The sequence below is a fragment of the Mustelus asterias genome, chromosome 20, assembly GCF_964213995.1.
Source record: "Mustelus asterias chromosome 20, sMusAst1.hap1.1, whole genome shotgun sequence".
In the NCBI taxonomy this organism is placed as follows: domain Eukaryota; kingdom Metazoa; phylum Chordata; class Chondrichthyes; order Carcharhiniformes; family Triakidae; genus Mustelus; species Mustelus asterias.
The window spans coordinates 13,400,949-13,422,683 of NC_135820.1; positions in this window are offsets into that span (position 1 = coordinate 13,400,949).

Sequence of the window (21,735 nt, forward strand, 5' to 3'; positions counted from 1 at the left end):
CGAAACTTCACTACCAGCCTGCGAGCAGCGCCAAGAGAGCCGCGCGGGCGGTAGAAAAAGACGTAAAAGTGTTAGTTCTGCTTAATCCAAAAGGCCAGGGACGGAATCATGTTACAGTTCGCGAGGCACAGCAAAGATAACTGTGCCCCAGTAATGTACGAGACGTGAACCAATTAGAGGGGCGATGGTCAGCCTCGGCGTTCGAATGCCCCATCGGGCAGGAGAGTGAGTGTTTTTTTACTGAGGTGGAAAATTCTGTGAGAGGTCCCCAGTGAAGAAAAGGTAGGAAGCAAGGGTCGAACCTTAAGCAAGAGACTGCGGGCTTTAACCTCGAGGAATGCCCAGTGATGGATCTGCGAATTTGTAACGAAAGTGGAAGGAAAGCAATATCAGGAATAAAAGAAAATAGGGATAACGGAGACGGGAAAGTCGGACATACGAAATTGAAAAAAATGGGATTAGAAGGTTTTGAGCGCACTCGTGTAGTCTTTGTGTATGGCAGATAATGTTGATTTGAATCGGGGAAGAGTCGATTCGTTGACACAAACGGCAGTAACGGACCAAGAAATATGTTTAGGAGAATAATGTAGAAAGTATATCATTCCGAGGCTTCCGAGTCCGATCAATCATCCTGGTGGAAAGTCCAGACTAAACAAAAACATGAAATGGCCGCAGTGATTCTCGCGGTGCTGAGATTAAATCGCCTGCAGAAAGAATCAGTTAACAAACAGTCATAGTAAATCTGTTCGGGAAGACTCCAAAAGTATGTCCACTGTCGCTGAAGTAACAAACTCGTTGTATCTCCAAATTCCAGAGGAGGGGGGTGAGGAGGAAACAGTAAGGAAAAATGTATGCGAAAAGGTAACTCAGGAAGATGGGAATTCCCCTTGTTGTCGTACGACGGGATTGGCCGTTCTGGTGGCGCCACTCCGTAGAATAATATAATCATCTAGTAGAGGGAGAGGAACACCGACTGTAACTACTGGTGATGGCCGTTATCGACGAATGATGAACAGTTGTTCATTGAACAATCAGGCCCCTTAACTCGCAAGCTCCAAAATTCGGCTTTGTTCGAAAGCATGGATGAGTTAAGAGATGTTCGTCTTTTGCCTTTGGATGGCATAATAAGATGAACAAAGGAATAGTTAGCTGGGTCAGAATAGTAAATATTACCCGAGACTTTGACAGGGAACGATTGAATATTTGCAACAGTTGGTAGTGAACACCAAGTGTATGAAGAATTTAAATCGACGATAGGGTGAATGACACGCCAATTGGTTTAAGGTAACCTTAGTTAAATAATACTCCAGAGACTCTGTAGCAGAATACAGAGAATGAAAATCCAAGATTTATGGAGATAATGGACGGATCGAGAAACGCACTAGGGATGATAATATGTTTAGGGCATGCTCAAAGAGGGATTTAGCCCAGCGATAACTCGAATTATAGATAAAGGTGTTCCAACAGGAAACACCTATTTGAATGTTGTGAACTTGGCTATGAAATCAGAATCCAATTATCAGAAGAAACCCCAGTTGACTTCAGTGCAGATTGATTAGACGCAACCAAGTTTCTTAAAACGTGTTCTCTGCCCATGAAGATCAGTTATATTTTAATATTTATTTCTCACTAATAACCTTGTGATTGAAATAATACCCATTAAGGAGGAAATGTTTGATGTGCTTTTTTCTGCTACATAAATCATGTGTATTGGTAATTTTGGGGCTGCACATCAATGTATCCATGCTATTTTCACTCAGATTGTTAGTTGTTTTGTTGCTTTTTCAGTTCGGTACTTTATTAGTTTCTATTTTGCGTTCGGTTAATAGTTTAGTTATGTTATTTTCAAGGGAAATGTGTCCATTCTGATGCTGAGTTGCGTGCATCATTGTTCATCATAAACCTGTGTGAAAAATATGACCAGTTTCTTACACTCCCTCGCACTCCAGTCAGAATGATTCCCTTGCTGGAGCATTTTGAACAGTTTCAGTAATACCCAAGTGACCTTGCAATGAAACAATATGTGTCACTAAGGGATAGAGATAGAGAGAAATGTGTATGTGACTGATTGGTTGTGGTTGAAAGAGAGAGACAGAGATTTAGAGGAAGGTGCGTACGAGGAAGATGGAATGGGTACCTGAACATGTATTCAAGTGAATGTAGCAAACTGGTTGAGGAGTATGTGTGAGTGCGACAGATTGTGCACCTGAATGAACTAGAAGCATTTACAGCATCTCTGCGTGATGGGGATTTTCAGTCTGTTATTGGGAGATATTCGAGTGTGTGAATGACTGAGACTATGCACGCAATTAGAATTGATATTGATCAAAAGTTAATGCGAACACTGCATCAAGTTCTGAATTGAAATTTTCAGATGTAGTTCAAATGGTGGTGGGGGATGGCGGGGGGCGGGGAGTGAAGGAAGAGGCGTGGTGGAGTGATGTAAACTAAATGGCTTCAACACAAGATTAGAGAGGGGTATGGTCTGACATCTGTCATCGTCTGACAGTTGACATGACAGGAGTTCTTCCTGACTTCGAAATTAATTTGCAAGGAATTAAGGATTATTTAAATTGACAGTCAACAATCATGCTAAATCTTTGCCTGCTCGGATGTCCGATAAGAAACCGAACAGCATTTTGTTTCCGTCAACAGTTTGTTTTGTTTGTATCTGTGCTTCGTATTTTTGTCACAGAGGAAATAAAATTACGTAATAATAATGAGGGTCTCTTTTTGCCAATTTCGGTACGTTTACAAGAAGCTAAGTAAGTGAGTCGCTACCCATGATTTGAGTGTTCTCTTGTGGTATGTCGGACTGACTCCCATAATATTGTCATCACTGTGTAACAGCACTCACAGGTCACCAAATACCATGGTCTCAATTAATACTGAATCAGTGCGCAAATAGCTGCCAGCAGATTGCACATTGTGTGAGATCATTATATATATATATATAATGCATATATATATATATTAACCTGACATTTACTGCCACGTGAAATTAAATGCGTTTGATTAATGTTGTTTATTTGCAATTCACATAAAACCTTCATCAAGGGTATGCATGGAATTGACGTTTGCAATTCTGACTTAAATTGTTCACACTAGTGCAGGGTATTGCTTAAATTCCAAAGAATAACAATTTTCCATTGGAGATGTAGACATCGTTGGGGGAAAGCGTGACATAATTCAGGTCCTCAGAAATGAATGTCAGAGTGCGGCGCTACAAAGTTTACATCCACTACTGACGGACAGACGCAGAACTATTGGTAGTGTGTTCATGTGTATGTTTCTGTTATTTTCATAGATAGGAGTGATCAAATGTTTGGAAGAATTTGTCAAAATGTTTCTGAGATCTTCAAGACTTTATTTGGCAAGCCACGGCTAGTGTGATCGAATGATTTTTTTTTGCAACCGTGAACAGCCTGCAGATCAACTTATCTCCAGGGCCATGGAGGAGTTTCTGCAATGCTGTAGGAAGAGCACTCTGCTAATAAAATGGAGGAAATTCAATCCATCTCCAGAATTCCACCCAGTGATGGTGAGGAGATTTTCGATAGTAAGAAGGTTATTTGTAGACTGAATGTGTCACAATCTGTGATCAATTCGATTAGACATATTATCAATATCGTTAGAACACTTCGATTTATGGCAAATCATGAAGCGTTGGGCGTAAACGAGTTGGGGAGTCATCGATGGCAATAACTTTATAAATGCCACACTAAAAAGATAATTTTACTCTTCTTCAAAATGTCTATTGCCTGAAAATTGTGTGAAGTGAATCTTCGCTGATACTTCTAAACTCAACTGTGATTGTATTGGCGTGCTTTGCAAGCGGTTATGAACAGATTAAATAACTGTGGGCCGAATAAATTTGCCATTCTGAACGGCATCTTAATGAAGCACAACTATCAACTTTCGATTCAAAACTAATTTCGAGAAGAAAACGTTTTCCTGCAGCATTGGTCATTTCAACAAGCAGACAAAATCCCAGACTGAACCACAAAGTAAGACGCTGAACGATAGTAGCAACTGACATAATTCAGAATCACCCCTCTTTATCGAAGAGATAAATGTCCAACGGCACAAAACGCATATAAGACAGCAGCTGCAGCTTATTAGCGTAGGAAGGAATATAACATTTCCACTTTCTCATCAGTATGCCGTGGTGATAAACTCGGTAGAACAAATTGGGTGAAGCCATAATATTTTCGCCTTTTCTTTCGGTACCAATGGCACTGTTAAATAAAACTTGGGTCAAATACGGGAGCATTTGGCCCTGCAGATTAACGTTTTATACGTGTTTGCTGCGTTCTTCAATATCACCTAATTCAAATAATTTCAGATCAGCCAAATATCGTTTGATTAAATGCACAGCCAATCTCCAAATGCCAACCCAGGCAGATGCAGAGCGGAAGGCATGTTTGTGCCTAATCTGGCACTTGCAATTTGCAATTAAATATGAAGGAATATTCCGTCCATGTTGATATTCCTTCAACAGTGAATGCCCTAAATTGGTCTGCATAGAGTGACGTCAATAATTAAAATGGAATGTGCAAGAATACGAAACAAAGAAAATATGACATATATCTACCTGGAGTATCTCCTGATAACGTTACACCTGCAGGAAACAATACAAACGAGATCAGTAAAAAGAAACGAATGACAATATTTTAAGAAAGCAAAGATGCATCTGACGTGGAGGCACTGATTCTATCCCCGCCCACCACCCCCCCCCCGCCCCCCCCGCCCCCCCCCCTCCCCCCACCTCCGCCACACCCCCGCCCCCAGGCCTCGCAACCCCCGCCCCGCAAAATAAAAGTGCGCAACAGGAAGGAACATTGGAGAACGTCTCTTTTTTGGCTGTTCATAGTGGACCGAACCTACGGACCTGCATCGGGGAGATTTATGTAAAAAACAGCGGGGCGATCGACCTGACCACGCACACCCATCAACCGCCAGCTCTCCGGATTTCAAATCATCCCATTCCAGAACTTGTCATTCAGCCCTTAACGCCAGAGCATTTGTGCAGCTACGACCACAAATTTGCAAAAGGCAAAGAAAACTTTGAAATGCAAGTTCTGAGAAGTATGTAACGAGTTAGAACGCGCTGTTGATAAGTTAACTCACTGTGCCAAAATACGAAGAACAAAGAACACAGGACAATACAGCACAGGAACAGGCCCTTCGGCCCTCCAAGCCCGCGCCACTCCCTGGTCCAAACTAGACCATTCTTTTGTATCCCTCCATTCTCACTCCGTTCATGTGCCTATTTGGATAGTCTTAAACGTTCCCAGTATGTCCGCCTTTACCACCTTGCCCGGCAGCACATTGGAGGCCCCCACCACCCACTGTGTAAAATACGTCCTTCTGATATCCGTGTTAAACCTCCCCAACCGCCCACCCCGCCCCTCACTTGAACATATGACCCCTCGTGAACGTCACCACCGACCTGGGGAAAAGCTTCCCACCGTTCACCCTATCTATGCCTTTCATAATTTTATACACCTCTATGAGGTCTCCCCTCATCCTCCGTCTTTCCAGTGAGAACAACCCCAGTTTGCCAATCTCTCCTCATAACGAAGCCCTTCCATACCAGGCAACATCCTGGTAAAACTCCTCTGCACTCTCTCTAAAGCCGCCATGTCTTTCTGGTAGTGTGGCGACCAGAACTGGGCGCAGTATTCCAAATGCGGCCGAACTAACGTTCTATACAACTGCAACATCAGACCCCAACTTTTACACTCTATGCCCCGTCCTATAAAGGCAAGCATGCCATATGCCTTTTTCACTACCTTCTCCACCTGTGACGTCACCTTCAAGGATCTGTGGACTTTCATACCCAGGCCCCTCTGCGTATCTACACCCTTTATGGTTCTGCCATTTATGGTAAAGCTCCCCCATACGTTAGTTCTAACAAAATGCACCACTTCGCATTGATCTGGATTGAACTCCATCTGCCATTTCTTTTGCCCAAATTTCCAGCCTATCTATATCCTTCTGTAGCCTCTGACACTGTTCCTCACTCTCTGCAAGTCCAGCCATTTTCGTATCGTCCGCAAACTCACTGATGACCCCAGTTACACCTTCTTCCAGATCGTTTATATAAATCACAAACAGCAGAGGTCCCAATACAGAGCCCTGTGGAACACCACTAGTCACAGTCATCCAGCCGGAAAAAGATCCTTCCAATACCACGCTCTGTCTTCTGTGACCAAGCCAGTTCTCCACCCATATAGCCACCTCCCCCTTTACCCCATGAGATCTAACCTTTTGCATCAACCTACCATGAGGGCCTTTGTCAAACGCTTTACTAAAGTCCATATAGACGATATCCACGGCCCTTCCCTCGTCAACCATTCGAGTCACTTCTTCAAACAACTCCACCAAGTTAGTGAGGCATGACCCCCCTCTCACAAAACCATGCTGACTATCGTTAATGAGTTTATTCCTTTCTAAATGCGCAGACATGATATCTCTAAGAATCCTCTCCAACAACTTTCTTCCCACGGACGTCAAGCTCACAGGCCTATAATTTCCTGGGTTATCCCTTCTACTCTTCTTGAATACCGGGACCACATTAGCTATCCTCCAATCCTCTGGGACCTCACCTGTGCCAGTGATGAGCCAAAGACTTGCGTCAGAGGCCCAGTCTATCGTCTCCCTGAGCAGCCTTGGATAGATTCCACCAGGCCCTGGGGATTGGTCAGCCTTTATATTCCCTAAAAAAAACCTCACACTTCCTCCCTTGTAATGGAGATTTTCGAACGGGTCAACACTCCCCTCCGAGACACTTCCAGTCTACACATCCCTCTCCTTTGTGAATACCGACGCAAAGTATTCATTTAGGATCTCCCCAACTACTTTGGGCTCTAAGCATAATTCCCCACTTTTGTCCCTGAGAGGTCCAATTTTTTCCCTGGCAACCCTTTTGTTCCTAACGCATGAATAAAATGCCTTGGGATTCTTCTTAATGCTATCTACCAAGGACATTTCGTGACCCCTTTTTGCCCTTCCAATTCCTCGTTTGACTTCTTTCCTACTTTCTTTGTATTCCTCCAGAGCTCCCTCCGTTTTTAGCTGCCTGGACCTAACGTACGCCTCTCTTTTCTTTTTGACAATCCCTCAATTTCCCTGGTTTTCCACGGTCCTCGAATCCTACCTTTCCTATCCTTCTTTTTTACAGGACATGCCTATCCTGCAGCCCTAACAACTGTTCCTTAAATGCCAGATGTGGGTTTACCCTCGAACAGCCTCTCCCAATCAACAGCTGCCAATTTCTGCCTAATCCCACTAAAGTTAGCCTTCCCCCAATCCAACACCTTCGCCTTGGGACACCACTCATCCTTTTCCATCATTATCCTGAAGGTAACAGAATTGTGGTCACGATTTGCCACATGTTCCCCTACCGAAACTTTGAAGACCTGACCGGGCTCATTGCCCAGTACTAGGCCAGTATAGCCCCCTCTCTAGTCGGGCTATCTACATGTGGAAAAGAATAATATGGGAAACGTGAAGTTTGGTCATTTTGGACAGGAATGCCAAACCAATACATAACTGGAGAAAAGCTGCAGAACCTGCGTTATAAATGGTCTTTGGCGGACGTATTTGCAAAACAATGAATACTAGCACTTAATAGGAACTCAGGAAGGTGAATCAAATGCCCGTTGTTATTCAAAGTTATTTGAGTATGATTAAGGAAATCTTGCTAAAAATGTATGATGTACTGCTGAGCACTGTGAGATTTTCTGTCTCCTTATTTAAGCGGATGTATCATATCTTCTAAGGGACTTCAGAGAAGGTTCAGCAAGATGAACTCAAGTACGGAAAGATTGTGTTATGATGAAATGCTGAACAGATCGGACACTATGTTTTGAAATAATTTAATTTGTATTAAATTAAACATTAATCTTTCCTAACCGGCTTAACAGTATAAATTTTAAGCAGATGCTTTCACTTAAGGCAGAGTCTGAAACCAAAGGATCCAGACTCAGAATTTACGTGTGCCAATTGAAGGCTGAGATGCAGAACAGTTCCTTCTCTCAGACGTGTTGCGAATTGTTCATCTCCATGCCACAAGTGGGTATCCCGGTATAGTGCTTCTCTATATGTTATTCTCAGATTGACTAGTTTTGATCAGGAAGGGAATGAAGCGGTATGTATATATGTCTAGCAATTGAATGTGAGGAATGTTGAAGAAACCATGATCCTATTCAATGTTCGAAAAATCTCAAGGGGCACGAATGACCGGCTCATATTCCTACTTCTCACGTTCATATAACGGGCGGCACTGTGGCGCTGCGGTTATTACTGCTGCCTCACAGCGCCAGGGGCCAGGTTCCAACTCCCGGCTTCTGTCACTGTCTGTGAAGTCTGCCCGTTCTTCCCGTGTCTGCATAGATTTTCTCCGGGTGCTCCGGTTGCCTCGGAAAGGCCGAAGAACGTGCTGGTGAGGTGCATTGGCAATGATAAATTTTCACTCAGCGCGCCTGAGTGTTAGGCTTGAGGAATTCAGGCAATGGAAGTTGAATGATACCCTTATGCTAGAAATATAAAGATTCATTGCAACATCCAGAAAGGCGACACACCACCGGGAGTCAAGCGACATTAGACACCATGATTCCTGTTCATTTGGCAGAAGCAAGCACATCGTAAATTCGCAGTTTCATAATTCGATGTTTAAAATGAGGGTTTGACATGCAACACCGCCTTTCCTCCTGTTTTATTTTTCTCCTCAATGTTATGTTCCCCCGCCAACGTATTTCAAGTGCTTCATATTTTTGCCTGGACTGTGACACGTTTAAATTGAAATTCAACGTTTCTTGTGACTAAATGTTTGGCGTGGTTATTTGTTCAAAAGGTTCATCGAAGGACGCGAGAAATTTGCCGAATAATAAGATTCTGATAATTTATTGTGCATCACAGCGGGCTACATGTTCCACTGGGTTACTCTGAATTCACTAAATTTTTCATTGATGGAAATATTCGCCAAAAACGCAATATCCTTCAACTTTCTCTCAAAATGTTTCATTTGTCCACACAAGTGTGGCCACATATATTCTAAGTGAGTGGGAGAGGGTATGGCAAATGGAGTAGAATGTTGGTAAATGTGAGGTTATCCAATTTGGTAGGAATAGCAACAAAATGGACAATTATTTAAATGTAAAAAAATGCAGCATGCTGCTGTGCAGAGGGGTCTGGGTATCCTTGTGCATGTATCTCAATGAGTTGGTTTGCAGGTGCAGCAGTTAATTAAGAAGGCAAATTGAATTTTGTCCTTTATTGCTCAAGGGATGGAGTTAACAACAGCGAGGTTATGTTGTAGCTGTATGAGGTGCTGGTAAGGCCACACCTGAATTATTTTGTATAGTTTGTGTCTCCTTACTTAAGGAATGATATGGGACTGGAGGGGGTTTGCAGAGGATATTCACTGTGTTGATTCCGGAATGGGCAGGGTTGGTTTATGAGGAGAGACCGTGTAGCCTGGGGGTATATTCATTGGAATTGAGAAGAATGAGGGGAGATTTTATGGAAACATATGAGATTATCAAGGAATAGATACGATAGAAGCAGGGAAGTTGTTTCCAACGGCGGCTGAAACTAGAACTAGGGGGCATAGCCTCACAATGAGGGGAAGCAGATTTAAGACTGAGTTTAGGAGGAACTTCTTCACACAGAGGGTTGTGGATCTGTGAAATTTCCTGACCCGTGAAGCGGTTGAGGTTACCACTTTGAATGTTTTTAAGCAAGGATAGATACATTTTTTGAACAGTAAAGGAGTTAAGGATTATGGTGAGCGGGGGGTGGGGCGGAGGGGGGGGGGGGCGTGGGTAAGTCGAGCTGAGTCAAAGAAAAGATCAGCCATGATCTTATTGAATGGCTCCAGGGGCCTATTGGCCTACTCCTGCTTCTAGTTCTTATGTTCTTTTGTTGTTATTCACTCTGCTGCTCACTTAATTCAGATCCATCAAGTGACCATACACTCACTGTTATTCCAAAATCACAGGCATCCTCTCACTCAGAGTTGCCATTCCTTCATTGTTACGTCAATCCCCCATAACCTTTACCCATGCAGTCAGTGATGCATACTCTTCATCTGCCATGCAACTCCATAGTTCTCACACACCCAATCCATGGCACCTGGTTGTCAAATACGTCTTCAGTGTATGATGCCATGTATTGCACACCTCGGCCCTCAATCACAGACCAACTGGAAATTTGAATAATTTTCGCACATTATGAGAGTCTGATCATTCGTCTAACAACGCCTTCGTTGCAAAATCATTCAGACGTATAAACCGAATCATCACATGCTCGGAAACAACTTATCACAACGTTCCTAATTTAAAAAGTAGCAGATTATGTGGTAATTGTGTAATCTATCCCATCAGAACGTACAGAACATATGCTAAAAAATCAGTGTTTTATCTCCAAACACAATCTACACGTGGAAGTGGTGATGCATAAAAGAATGAGAATTGCGACTGCATCAAAGAAAGAAAAGAACTCCACGGTGCAACTAAACGCCAATTTGGCAAGGGCATTGTTGCAGAGATCGGCAGGTAACTGCATTTTAGAAATATGGAAACACAGAAAAACTACAGCACAAACAAGCCCTTCGGTCCACAAGTTGCGCCGGTAATGTCCCTACCTACCTAGGCCTATACATAGGCTTACCTATAACCCTCAATCCTATTAAGCCCCGTGGACTCATCCAGAAGTCTCTGAAAAAAGCCTATCGACTTTGCCTCCACCACCATTGACGGCAGCCGATTCCACTCACCCAGCACCCTCTGAGTGAAAAACTTACCCCTGTACCTACTCCCCAGCACCTTAAAACTGTGTCCTCTCATAGCAGCCATTTCAGACCTGGGAAAAAGCCTCTGAGAATCCACCCGATCTATACCTCTCAACATCTTGTACACCACTATCAGGTCACCTCTCATCCTTCGTCTCTCCAAGGAGAAAAGACCGAGCTCCCTCAATCTATCCTCATAAGGCATGCCACCCAATCCAGGCAACATCCTTGTAAATCTTCTCTGCACCACTTCAATAATTTCTCCATCCTTCCTGTAATGAGGCGACCAGAACTGAGCACAATACTCGAAGTGGGGTCTGACGAGGGTCTGATAAACTGCATCATTATCACCCGGCTCCCAAGCTCAGTCCCTCGATTGATGAAGGCCAGCACACCATACGCCTTCTGAACCACCTCCTCTACCTGCGATGGCGATTTAAGAGTCATATGGACCCGGACCCCAAGGTCCTTCTGATCCTCTGCACTGCTAAGAATCTTACCCTTGATATTATACTCCTTCATCCCATTTGACCTGCCAAAATGTACCACTACACATTTATCTGGGTTGAAGTCCATCTGCCACTTCTCCGCCCGGTGTTGCATCCTATCTATATCACGCTGCCGCTTCTGACATCCCTCCAAACTATCCACAACACCACGAACCTTCGTGTCATCGGCGAACTTACCAACCCATCCCTCCACTTCCTCATCCTAATCATTTATGAAAATGACAAACAGCAAGGGTCCCAGAACAGATCCCTGGGGCACTCCACTGTTGACCGACCTACATTCAGAGAAAGACCCATCTACAACCACTCTCTGCCTTCTGCAGGCAAGCCAGTTCTGGATCCACAAGGCAACAGCCCCTTGGATCCCATGCTCACTCACTTTATCGTGAATTCTTGCACGGGGGACCTTATCTAACGCCTTGCTGAAGTGCATGTAAACCACAGCTACCGCTTTTCCTTTGTCAACGTGTTTAGTCACATTTTCAAAGAACTCCACCAGGCTCGTAAGGCACGATTTGCCTTTGAGAAAGCCGTGCTGACTACTTTTGAGCATACTAAACTTCTCTAAATGTTTATAAATCCTGTCCCTCCGGACCTTCTCCATCGGCTTACCAACCACTGAGGTTAGACTCACCAGTCGGTAATTTCCTGGGCTATCCCTATTCCCTTTCTTGAATATAGGAACCACATCCGCAATCCTCCAATTCTCCGGAACCTCTCCCCTCTCCATCGACGACGCAAAGATCATCGCCAGAGGCTCTGCAATCTCTTCCCTCGCCTCCGACAGTAACCTGGGGTACATCCCATCCGTCCCACGACTTATCTATTTTGATGCTATTCAAAATTTCCAACAAATCCTCTTCCTTAATGCCGACAAACTCAATCTTCTCAGTCCACCACAATCCTGTAGTAGAACCACCCAGGTCTTTATCCACCGTGAATACCGAGGTAAAGTATTCATTAAGCACCTCGGCTATTTCTGCCGTTTCCGTACAGACTTTCTCACCTTCACATTTTATCGATCCTATTCCTTCACATCTCATCCTTTACTCTTCACATATTTATTGAAGACCTTAGGGTTCTCCACAATCTTACCTGCCAAGGCCTTCTTGTGACCCCTTCTGGCTCTCCTAATTTCCTTCTTAAGTCCCTTCCTCCAAACCTTATACTCATCTAGATCCCCATCAACGCCTTGCTCTCTGGACCTATTGTACGCTTTCCTTTTCCTTTTGACTAGGTTCAGCACAGCCTTCATGCACCACGGTTCACGTAACCTACCAAAACCTCCCTGTCTCATCGGAACGTTGTCATGTAGAACTCCCGACAAACAATCCTTGAAAATCTGCCACCTTACCTCGGTACTTTCCGTCGAGAATACCTCCTTCCAATTTACGCCTCTGATCTCCTGCCTGATGGCTTCATATTTCCCCTTACTCCAGATAAACACTTTCCTAGCTGGCCTGATCCTATCTCTTTCCAATGTTAGGGTAAAGGAGATAGAGTTATGATCACCATCCCCAAGAAGTGCCCCCACTGAGAGATCCGACACATGTCCAGGCTCATTAGCCAGTAAAAGATCGAGTACAGCCTCCCCTCTTGTAGGTTTATCCACATGCTGTGTCAGGAAACCCTCCTGAACACACCTCACAAACTCCTCCACATCCAAACCCCTTACCCTAGGGGTATTCCAATCGATGTTTGGGAAATTTAAATCTCCCATCACGACAACCCTGTTATTACTACATCTCTTCAGGATGTGTTTCGCTATCTGCTACTCAACAGCCCTATTACCATTGGGCGGCCTATAGAAAACACACAGCAAAGTTATCGACCCCTTCCCGCTCCGAATTTCCACCCACAGAGACCCCGAAGACAACCCTTCCACAGCGTCCACCTTCTCTCCAGCTGTGACACTATCCCTGATCAGCAGTGCTACGTCCAGATCCCCCCTTCTGCCTCCCTCTCTGTCCAATCTGAAACATCTGAAATCCGGCACCTGAAGTATCCAGTCCTGTCCCTGTCCTCAAGTCTCTGTAATGGCCACCACATCACACTTCCAAGCATCGGTCCACACGCAAAGCTCGTCTACTTTATTTACTACACTCCTGGCATTAAAATAGACACATCTCAAACCATTGGTCTGAGCTCTTCCCTTCTCCATCACCCGTCTATTCTCCCTCTTACGCTGTCTACAATCCCTCTCTATTTGTGGGCTACCCTACTCGCTCCCAGTCACCTCATCTCGATTCCCTCCCCCCAACCTTTCTAGTTTAAAGTCTCTCCAGTAGCCTTAGCCAACCTTGCTGCCAGGATATTGGTCCCCCTGGGAATCAAGTGCCACCCGTCTTTTTTATACAGGTCACACCGGCCCCTAAAGAGGTCCCAATGATCCAGTAACCCGAATCCCTAGCCCCCGCTCCAGTCCCTCAGCCACGCATTCATCCTCCACCTCTCTCCATTCCTGCTCTCATTTTCCTGTGGCACAGGCAGTAATCCAGAGATTACTACCTTTGCATTCCTCCTTCTCAACTGTCTACCTAACTCCCTGCATTCTCTTTTCCTCACCCGGTCCCTCTTCCTACCTATTTCAGCGATACCAATATGTACCACGACCTCTCGCTCCTCTCCCTCCCCCCTCAGGATTTCTGGGATGTGACCAGAGACATCCCGGATCCCAGCACCAGGGAGGCAGACCACCATCCGAGACTCCCGTCTGCCTCCACAAAAACGCATGTCCGACGCCCTTACTGTTGTGTACCCGATTAATACTGCCTTCATCCTCCTTTCTTTAGCCCTCTGAGTTACAAGGCCAGAGTCTGCTCCAGAGACACAGCCACTGCTGCTTTCCCCTGCTGGGCTGTTCCCCCCCCCCAGCAGTACTCAGACAGGATTACTTATTGAGAAGGGGCACATTCACCGGGGTGCTCTCTATCACCCGACCTTTCCTCCTCCTGGTCGTTACCCACTTGCCTGCGTCCCGTGGCCCTGGAGTGACCATCTGCTGATAGCTCCTGTCTATCACCTCCTCATTTTCCCTAACCTGACGAAGATCTTCGTGCTGCACTTCCAGTTCTCCAACACGGTCCCTTAGGAACCGCAGCTCGACACACCCATCCCAGATATGGACGTCCGGGAGGCCAGGAGCCTCCAGGATCTCCCACATCCGACATTGGGAACAACAGACTGGCCTCACACTCATAATTGCCCTTTTTGTTTCAAGGAACACAGAGAAACTTACTTAAGAATTAAAGTTACCCCGCCTCGTCCTTTCCGCCTAAGCCCTTCGAGCCAAAGCCCTTACAGCTCTCACTCAACTCCCAGCTCACTCCGCTGCCCGCTGGTTAGAGCGGCCTGTTGTTTATACCTCTCGCGCTAAATAAAACTACAAAAATCCATCCCACGTCACCCCGCTCCCTTCCTACTTCCGGTTCCCACTTAAACTCTAACTGAATAAATCCCCGCGAAAAGGTAAGGATTGAAAGTCGCTCTCTTACCTTTTTAACTGTAGTCAACAAACACACCTCTCTCTCTTCCTCCGGTTGAACAATGAGAGCCCTCCCCCCAGGTAAGTAGCTTTTATATTTAAAAAAATACAAAAATCCCTCCCACGTTACACCGCTCCCTTGCTACTTCCGGTTCCCACTTAAACTCTTAACTAACTAAAACCCCACAAAAAAATAAGGATTTAAAGTCGCCCTCTTACCCTATTATTTTTTGCGTCTATGGTTTTCATTCCTCCCTTGATAAATTGTTTCCCGGTGTTTTTTTTCGGAATGTGGTGTTTACATTTCCCATCAGTTCGGAGATTGCACTCAGGAGAATGAATCAGGATTTTCCTGTGCGGCACTGCCACAGTGGCGGCAATAGAGCAGAACATCCTGTGGAATCTAATTTAATTTGCATTGTTTCTGTCCATTTTCCACCGCCAAGTCATCTTGCCCCTCGCTGGAGAGAAAAAAAATTGCCATAGCGTGCAGTTTCCTTTCCAATGCATTGCCATTTTCTTGCCATGGTCTGTCATTTCTTTAATTTTTTCTACTTTACACACAATCGAAAAATAAATGACCACTCCACGTTGAAGAGCATATTCGTACAGCATTTCGAAAAATCTGGGCACCACATCAGACTAACAGGTCCATGAACCATGGAGTCTCTCCACTGCAAAAAAAAAACGGCTTTCGTTCCAACGTGTCTGCACTGATTCTCCATTAAATCTCCATGAATATATCCGTGGCTAATCAACATGACCTACACATCCTTGGACACTGCAGGAAATGTCGGCATGGCTAAAGCACCTCATATGCGGATCTTTGAACTGTGGGAGGAAACAAGAATACTTGGAAGAAAACCAGATATTGCAATAAAGTGTAAACTTCATAGGCACAGTCACCCAAATTTGAAATCGAACCTGTGTCCCTCGGCACTGCCACGCACCAGTGTTGAACACTGTGCTGCAGTGGTGGCATTAATAATTCTAATATGCATACAGCATTTAGGGCACTGATGCAATTATACATGTAACCTGTCACCACTCCTCAAATTTGCCCCAAGTTCCGATATTTAATTCCACCGAATCATCTTTTCTCCCACCTCAATTTCCCGATTGGAATGCCATAAAAACAGCTCCTGATTGTGCACCTCAGATAGTATCGATTCGTTGCGCTGAGGTACAAATGCGCATGTCACAACTGTGCATTGCGCCAGTTGAATTAGACTTGCACCCCACTGTTCTGTAATCTAAACACGGTAGAGCACGTTTTCTTTTATCTACTCTATGGAGAGCCCTGGTATTTTCTATCCCACTGTCATATGTCATCTTCCGCCTTATTATTTCCAAGACAATACACCAGACCTCTCCAATCTCTTGATGCAAATGTCTGTTCTCAGTGCAAGTCCAATTCTCGTGAATCTTCATTTTGTGCAAAATCTTCACTCAGTGCCACTGCTTTCCTATGCATGAATCAGAGCCAAGGCACTAACACAAGATCATGTGTAAAACATGCACGCACCTTCCTCCAGTCTGAATTAATTCAAGTAGCCACGGCTGTTTTATTTTTCGTATCTGTCAATCTCCTCTGTTATATGAACTGCTCCATCGCAAGTGTACTTCCTGTCATTTAATCGGATGCCCTTTTCAATTCTAAAAATATCGCAACACTAAGTATGTCCTGATTTATAATCTAGTTGAACTAAAGCTGTTCTCTTCAAAATCCATGCTGGCTTTTCTTAGTTTATCTATCTGCTCCCCGGCAACAGCTATTTGTGTCATGAAATCTTGTTTCAACAAGCCAAGAAGTGGAATTGAAATAATTATTATACCGTTGACTTCATACATTCCACAATGTTTTCTATCATTATGTAAACGTAACGATGAGTGCATCCTCTTAAGAAATTTAAAACTAGTCCCATGCCCGATGTCATCCAATGGCACTTCCCATTTAAGCATTGGATTCATCAGATACGGTCCGAGTGCTTAACCAAACTAAAGGGAGGCTATTGAATACCTTGTCCCATTATATTGAATTGTTGAACAACCTGCCTTACTTCGTGATGTTACGACCGGTGGTGTGCACTTACAGTCAGATTCTCTCTCCGCTCGAAATTACTTACCTGTACGTGGTGGCAATTCTATTTCATCCGAACATTCACCACGAGGTAAGTCGTGGGTACTGGACTCATACATTTCAATTCAGCACAGTCACGGGTATGTAAGGCATAGCCACAGGAAATCAATTATATTTTATGCTCCAACCAAGTTTCAACTTAATCGACAAAACTGAATTTAAAAGTTGAATTTAAATACAAAATGTACATCGGTATGATTTGTGACAGTATGATTCCGTATGTCCTGGCATGGAGACTCGGTGTCTGTGTATGTCCCCAGCAAATGCAGGAAGCCTGGAAATATATCTGGCTTGGGATAAGAGGTGAAGTTGTTGTCTATGTTAGTTGTCGATCTGGCCTCGGATAGTCCTAGTCATGCCTGGCCGGTATGTAGTTTTTTAGGTGAGGCTGCGGAGGGAATTTAAGGGACTGCCATTGGATCAAGGATAGCCAAACGTCAATCAGAGTGGACTGCCCTATGTGTTCAGTGAAATGCTGCTGTAAGGTCGTACGTTACTTCAGAATTATGTGTTGAATGTGAAGTGTCGCCCAGTGCTTTGCAGGAGTTTGGCCATTTCACATTAAGGGGTTTCTAGAATGATGTTATGTTCACCACAATCCACATGGATTTTTATCAAATGCAATACGACAGTGACTCATGAGCCAGACTTGGTTTTGAATATTGTCAAGTGTTATGCACAACTATTGCTGTTATACAAATGGAAGCATTGTCAATTACAACCTCAATTTTGGATTTTGCACAGTACAATTAATTTTTCAAAACAGGTGCAACTTCATATTATTGCATTTCCCTGAAGCGAATCGTGTCCACTACTTACCTGAAATCGTTTGCAGGCTGCGAAGGTGAAGTTTTTGTGAATCTGCCTGTGGGCTGAGGACGGTCCCGATCACAATTCTTGGCGAATCAAACGATACTCAGTGCTCGACCAAGTATATATTGCACCTTTATATTTCACCATGTACTCTGCAAAATCTGCATTATTAGTAAAGCCAGCTCACAAGTATATGCATCGTGCCCCAGTTCTGCCATTTATATCCATTCACGACCATTTACTGTTTCCGGGGACTTTTAACATTTGCTTCCAAGTCCATTTCGCATTTCTCTAAAATACTTGTGGGCTCACTTTTGTTATTGGCACGTGGCTATTTCAATAACACAATATTAATTGTGTTGCTTCCTTATTTAGTCCAGCTTCAGATTGTTTAATTAATTTGAGATATGCCATAAGACATGATATTTTATCATTTGACTCAACCTGTTAAACGGCTCGGTGGTTTTGAATTTCAGTTCCTTCGACTTGTCAGTTTTCTGGGAATGGAGCTACTCTGTGACAGAACTATATTTATTTTAACAACATTCCATTAACTTGTTGATATTACGTGTTCCCTGGCACATTTGGATGCGGTTATATGAGGCTCAAATCGCATTTAACTATTAGAGATGACTTCCCACCAACCGCATAGTCGATACTCCGGGACCATTATCCCCAGTGTTTACTCTCGAATGCCATTTGCGGTTTCTCAGAACACACTAACTTAAACCTGGTCTTTGTATCTTCCAGAATTGATCCATATGCACTATCTGACGAATGGCTGCCGTGCAGCCTGCATTTTAAGAGGATCACATCATTTTTTTTAGCAAATGCTGATATAAAAAATTGGATCAAACCTACAGGCTGCATATCATTCACTCCTACCCCATCCCAGTCCATGTCACCCCAATGTTTTCTTCAGCTACTCAGTGAGATTCTCATCCGTGGTAGCTTGGAAGCAACATATCCGTCCGGAATTAGAAGCAAAGGAATAATTCATCTAACTAATTAAACGAACAAAAGCACAGCTTTTCCAGTACTCTCTTAACAACTCAGGAGCAGACCCACTCCCCACCCCCCACCTTCATCCCCTACCCCCGCCAGTACTCATAACTGTATCGCTGAACCTAACTTGTGCAAGAGAATTTGCTTTGACTGTATTCACCAGGAAGAAGCATTGCTGGCACCATGAATCATATATATATATATATACATACATATATGTTTATATATATATATATATATTTGTCTGTGTGTGTGTGTGTGTGTCTATGTGTGTGAGTGTGTGTGTGTGTGTGTGCTAATCAACAGGTTAACAACACACATGAGCATGGTGCTAAATTTCTAAACGTGTTTGTTGATCAATGCCTGCTTGTCTGAACCGAGGAGCTCGATCGGTTAGAGTCTAATGTGTGAGTGTCCTTGAATCGGTGATCTCCTGCACCCTAAGTGATTCAATATGCTTGAACATTCCATTTTGGAATGAGAAACTCATATTTGTCTCAAGCTCCTAAGTCCAGTGCAACAAGTGTTTTACCGAGCTACGCACAAACGAGCGGACACACGAACACACCTGTATTTTCTTTGGCATTACAGAAAAACATCTTTTTATAATTTCCCATAATCAAGCCCATTAATATGCTGAATGGTTAATTCTGATGTGGTCGCGAGTAATATTAAGCATCAACACTGCATCACGACATAAATAATACATTTCGAATCGGCTGGAGTAAGGAATTCTGGAGCCAGTGCAATTAAACTTTCCCTTAAAAGACACTGATCTTCACAAACGATGTGAGCTCTTCATCTCTCCTCCGAAGGGAAACATGGATAATTAATTATTCACACTTGGTTTGTGATTAACAGTGAAAAATACTAATCATTCCGGAAAGAATAAAAAATATTTAATTACTTATATTTCGGAACTCTTCCCTCATTCTGTCCATTTCTGAGGAACAAAAGCCAGGAGTAACAGCTGCATTGAACAGAATTAACAATTACCAACTGTGGACATTTTGAGAGCTCCAAATAAGCACTATATGTCCATTAGTTGCTGAACGACATTACGATATGTGCCTCAATTGACACAGTGAATGCCATTAAGCATAACTTTGCATCAGACCATTGAAGAACGACGTGAAACTTTGATTCTGTTGGTGTCCTGCCTTCTGTAACACTGCCTCTAATATGAGAGTATGGGATGAGTGAGCGACACGATGGCAATGTGGTTAGCACTGCAGCCGCACAGCGCCAAGGACCCCTGTTCAATTCCAACCTTTGGTGACTGCCAGTGTGGTCGGTGCACCTTCTTGCTCTGTCTGCGTAGGTTCGACTTGGGTGCTCCGCTGTTCTCCGACTGCCCATAGTTTTGCAGGATTGACCATTGTAAATTGTCACTTAGTCCCCCAAAATGTCTGTGTGAGGGGGCGAGAGGGATAATCATGTGTGTCCACGGATTCTTCTGTTGGAAAATCGGTGCAGACTGGAATGATTTCCTTCTGCAGTGTGGTGATTCTATGAAGTCAACGTGTTTTCAGTAAAATACTTCGCTGGGAGTTAAAACAGCGGGAGAATAGATTTAGATTTAGAAATAAATTTTGTTTTTATGTGTGGAATGAGACAGGACTGGAAGCTGGTCATAAAACAATGAATGTGGTCTGGTGCAGCAGTTGACCACATGGGAGTGCTAAATTTAAACAGAAAATGATCGAAGACTGAAAATAAATTCCGATTTGATAGCAGCGGAATGCAATCCGAATTTCCAATCGTATGGATGATTCCAAGAAATATGATTAACATTCAACAGGTCGTTTTTAAAAAAATAATGCATCACCATGAATGTTAGATAAAATACATTTTGGGTAGGCTAACACGTGTTATGATAGATCGCATGTTGCGCGAGTTGGCATGTTGTGGTTGAATGTCACGGTTATCATTTCCAGACCTATCATTATCAACGGGAAGACCGGGAGGATGGGGGGTGGGGGGTGGGGTGGTGCGTTGGTGGAATCAGATGGTCTATCTCCCGTGTGTGCACGTTTGACAAATGTGTAGCCTTCATGCTCATTCTTTTTTTTTAATTTCACAATAAAACTCCTCAGGATTACAGTGGAATCTTGAAAAACGACATGGAATATTGCTGTTTGCTTGAACCTGTCTCGTCAATGGGCAGCATTGCATGTGCAATTTTGGGCCCCACACCTCAGGAAGGACATACTGGCACTGGAGCGGGTCCAGCGGAGATTCACACGGATGATCCCAGGAATGGTAGGCCAGACATACGATGAACGTCTGAGGATCGTGGGATTATATTCATTGGAGTTTAGGAGGTTGAGGGGAGATCTGATAGAGACTTACAAGATAATGAACGGCTTAGATAGGATGGACGTAGGGAAGTTGTTTCCATTAGCAGGGGAGACTAGGACGCGGGGGCACAGCCTTAGAATAAAAGGGAGTCATTTTAGAACAGAGATGAGGAGAAATTTCTTCAGCCAGAGAGTGGTAGGTCTGTGGAATTCATTGCCACAGAGGGCTGTGGAGGCCGAGACGTTGAGCGTCTTCAAGACAGAAATTGATAAATTCTTGATTTCTCGAGGAATTAAGGGCTATGGGGAGAGAGCGGGTAAATGGAGATGAAATCAACCATGATTGAATGGTGGAGTAAACTCGATGGGCCGAATGGCCTTACTTCCGCTCCTATGTCTTATGGTCTTATGGTCTTATGTGATCATAACGAGTATTCTGGCATGATCCTTGCTCCGTTGGCATTTCGAAAATTTGCCTGCTGCATTATTAGATTCCTAATTCAATCCGCTATTAAAACTGCAACTGGTTAATTCAAAAGCTGAACTCTAAGCAGTCAACTCAGCCCGTCTCACATAAAATGCTTCTGAAACTTGCGAATCTGCAAGATTGAATGTGGAGTGGACAATGGCTGTCCATACCAGACATCTCTTTGCGTTTTATGCAAGTCCAATGGTGTTACTCAACA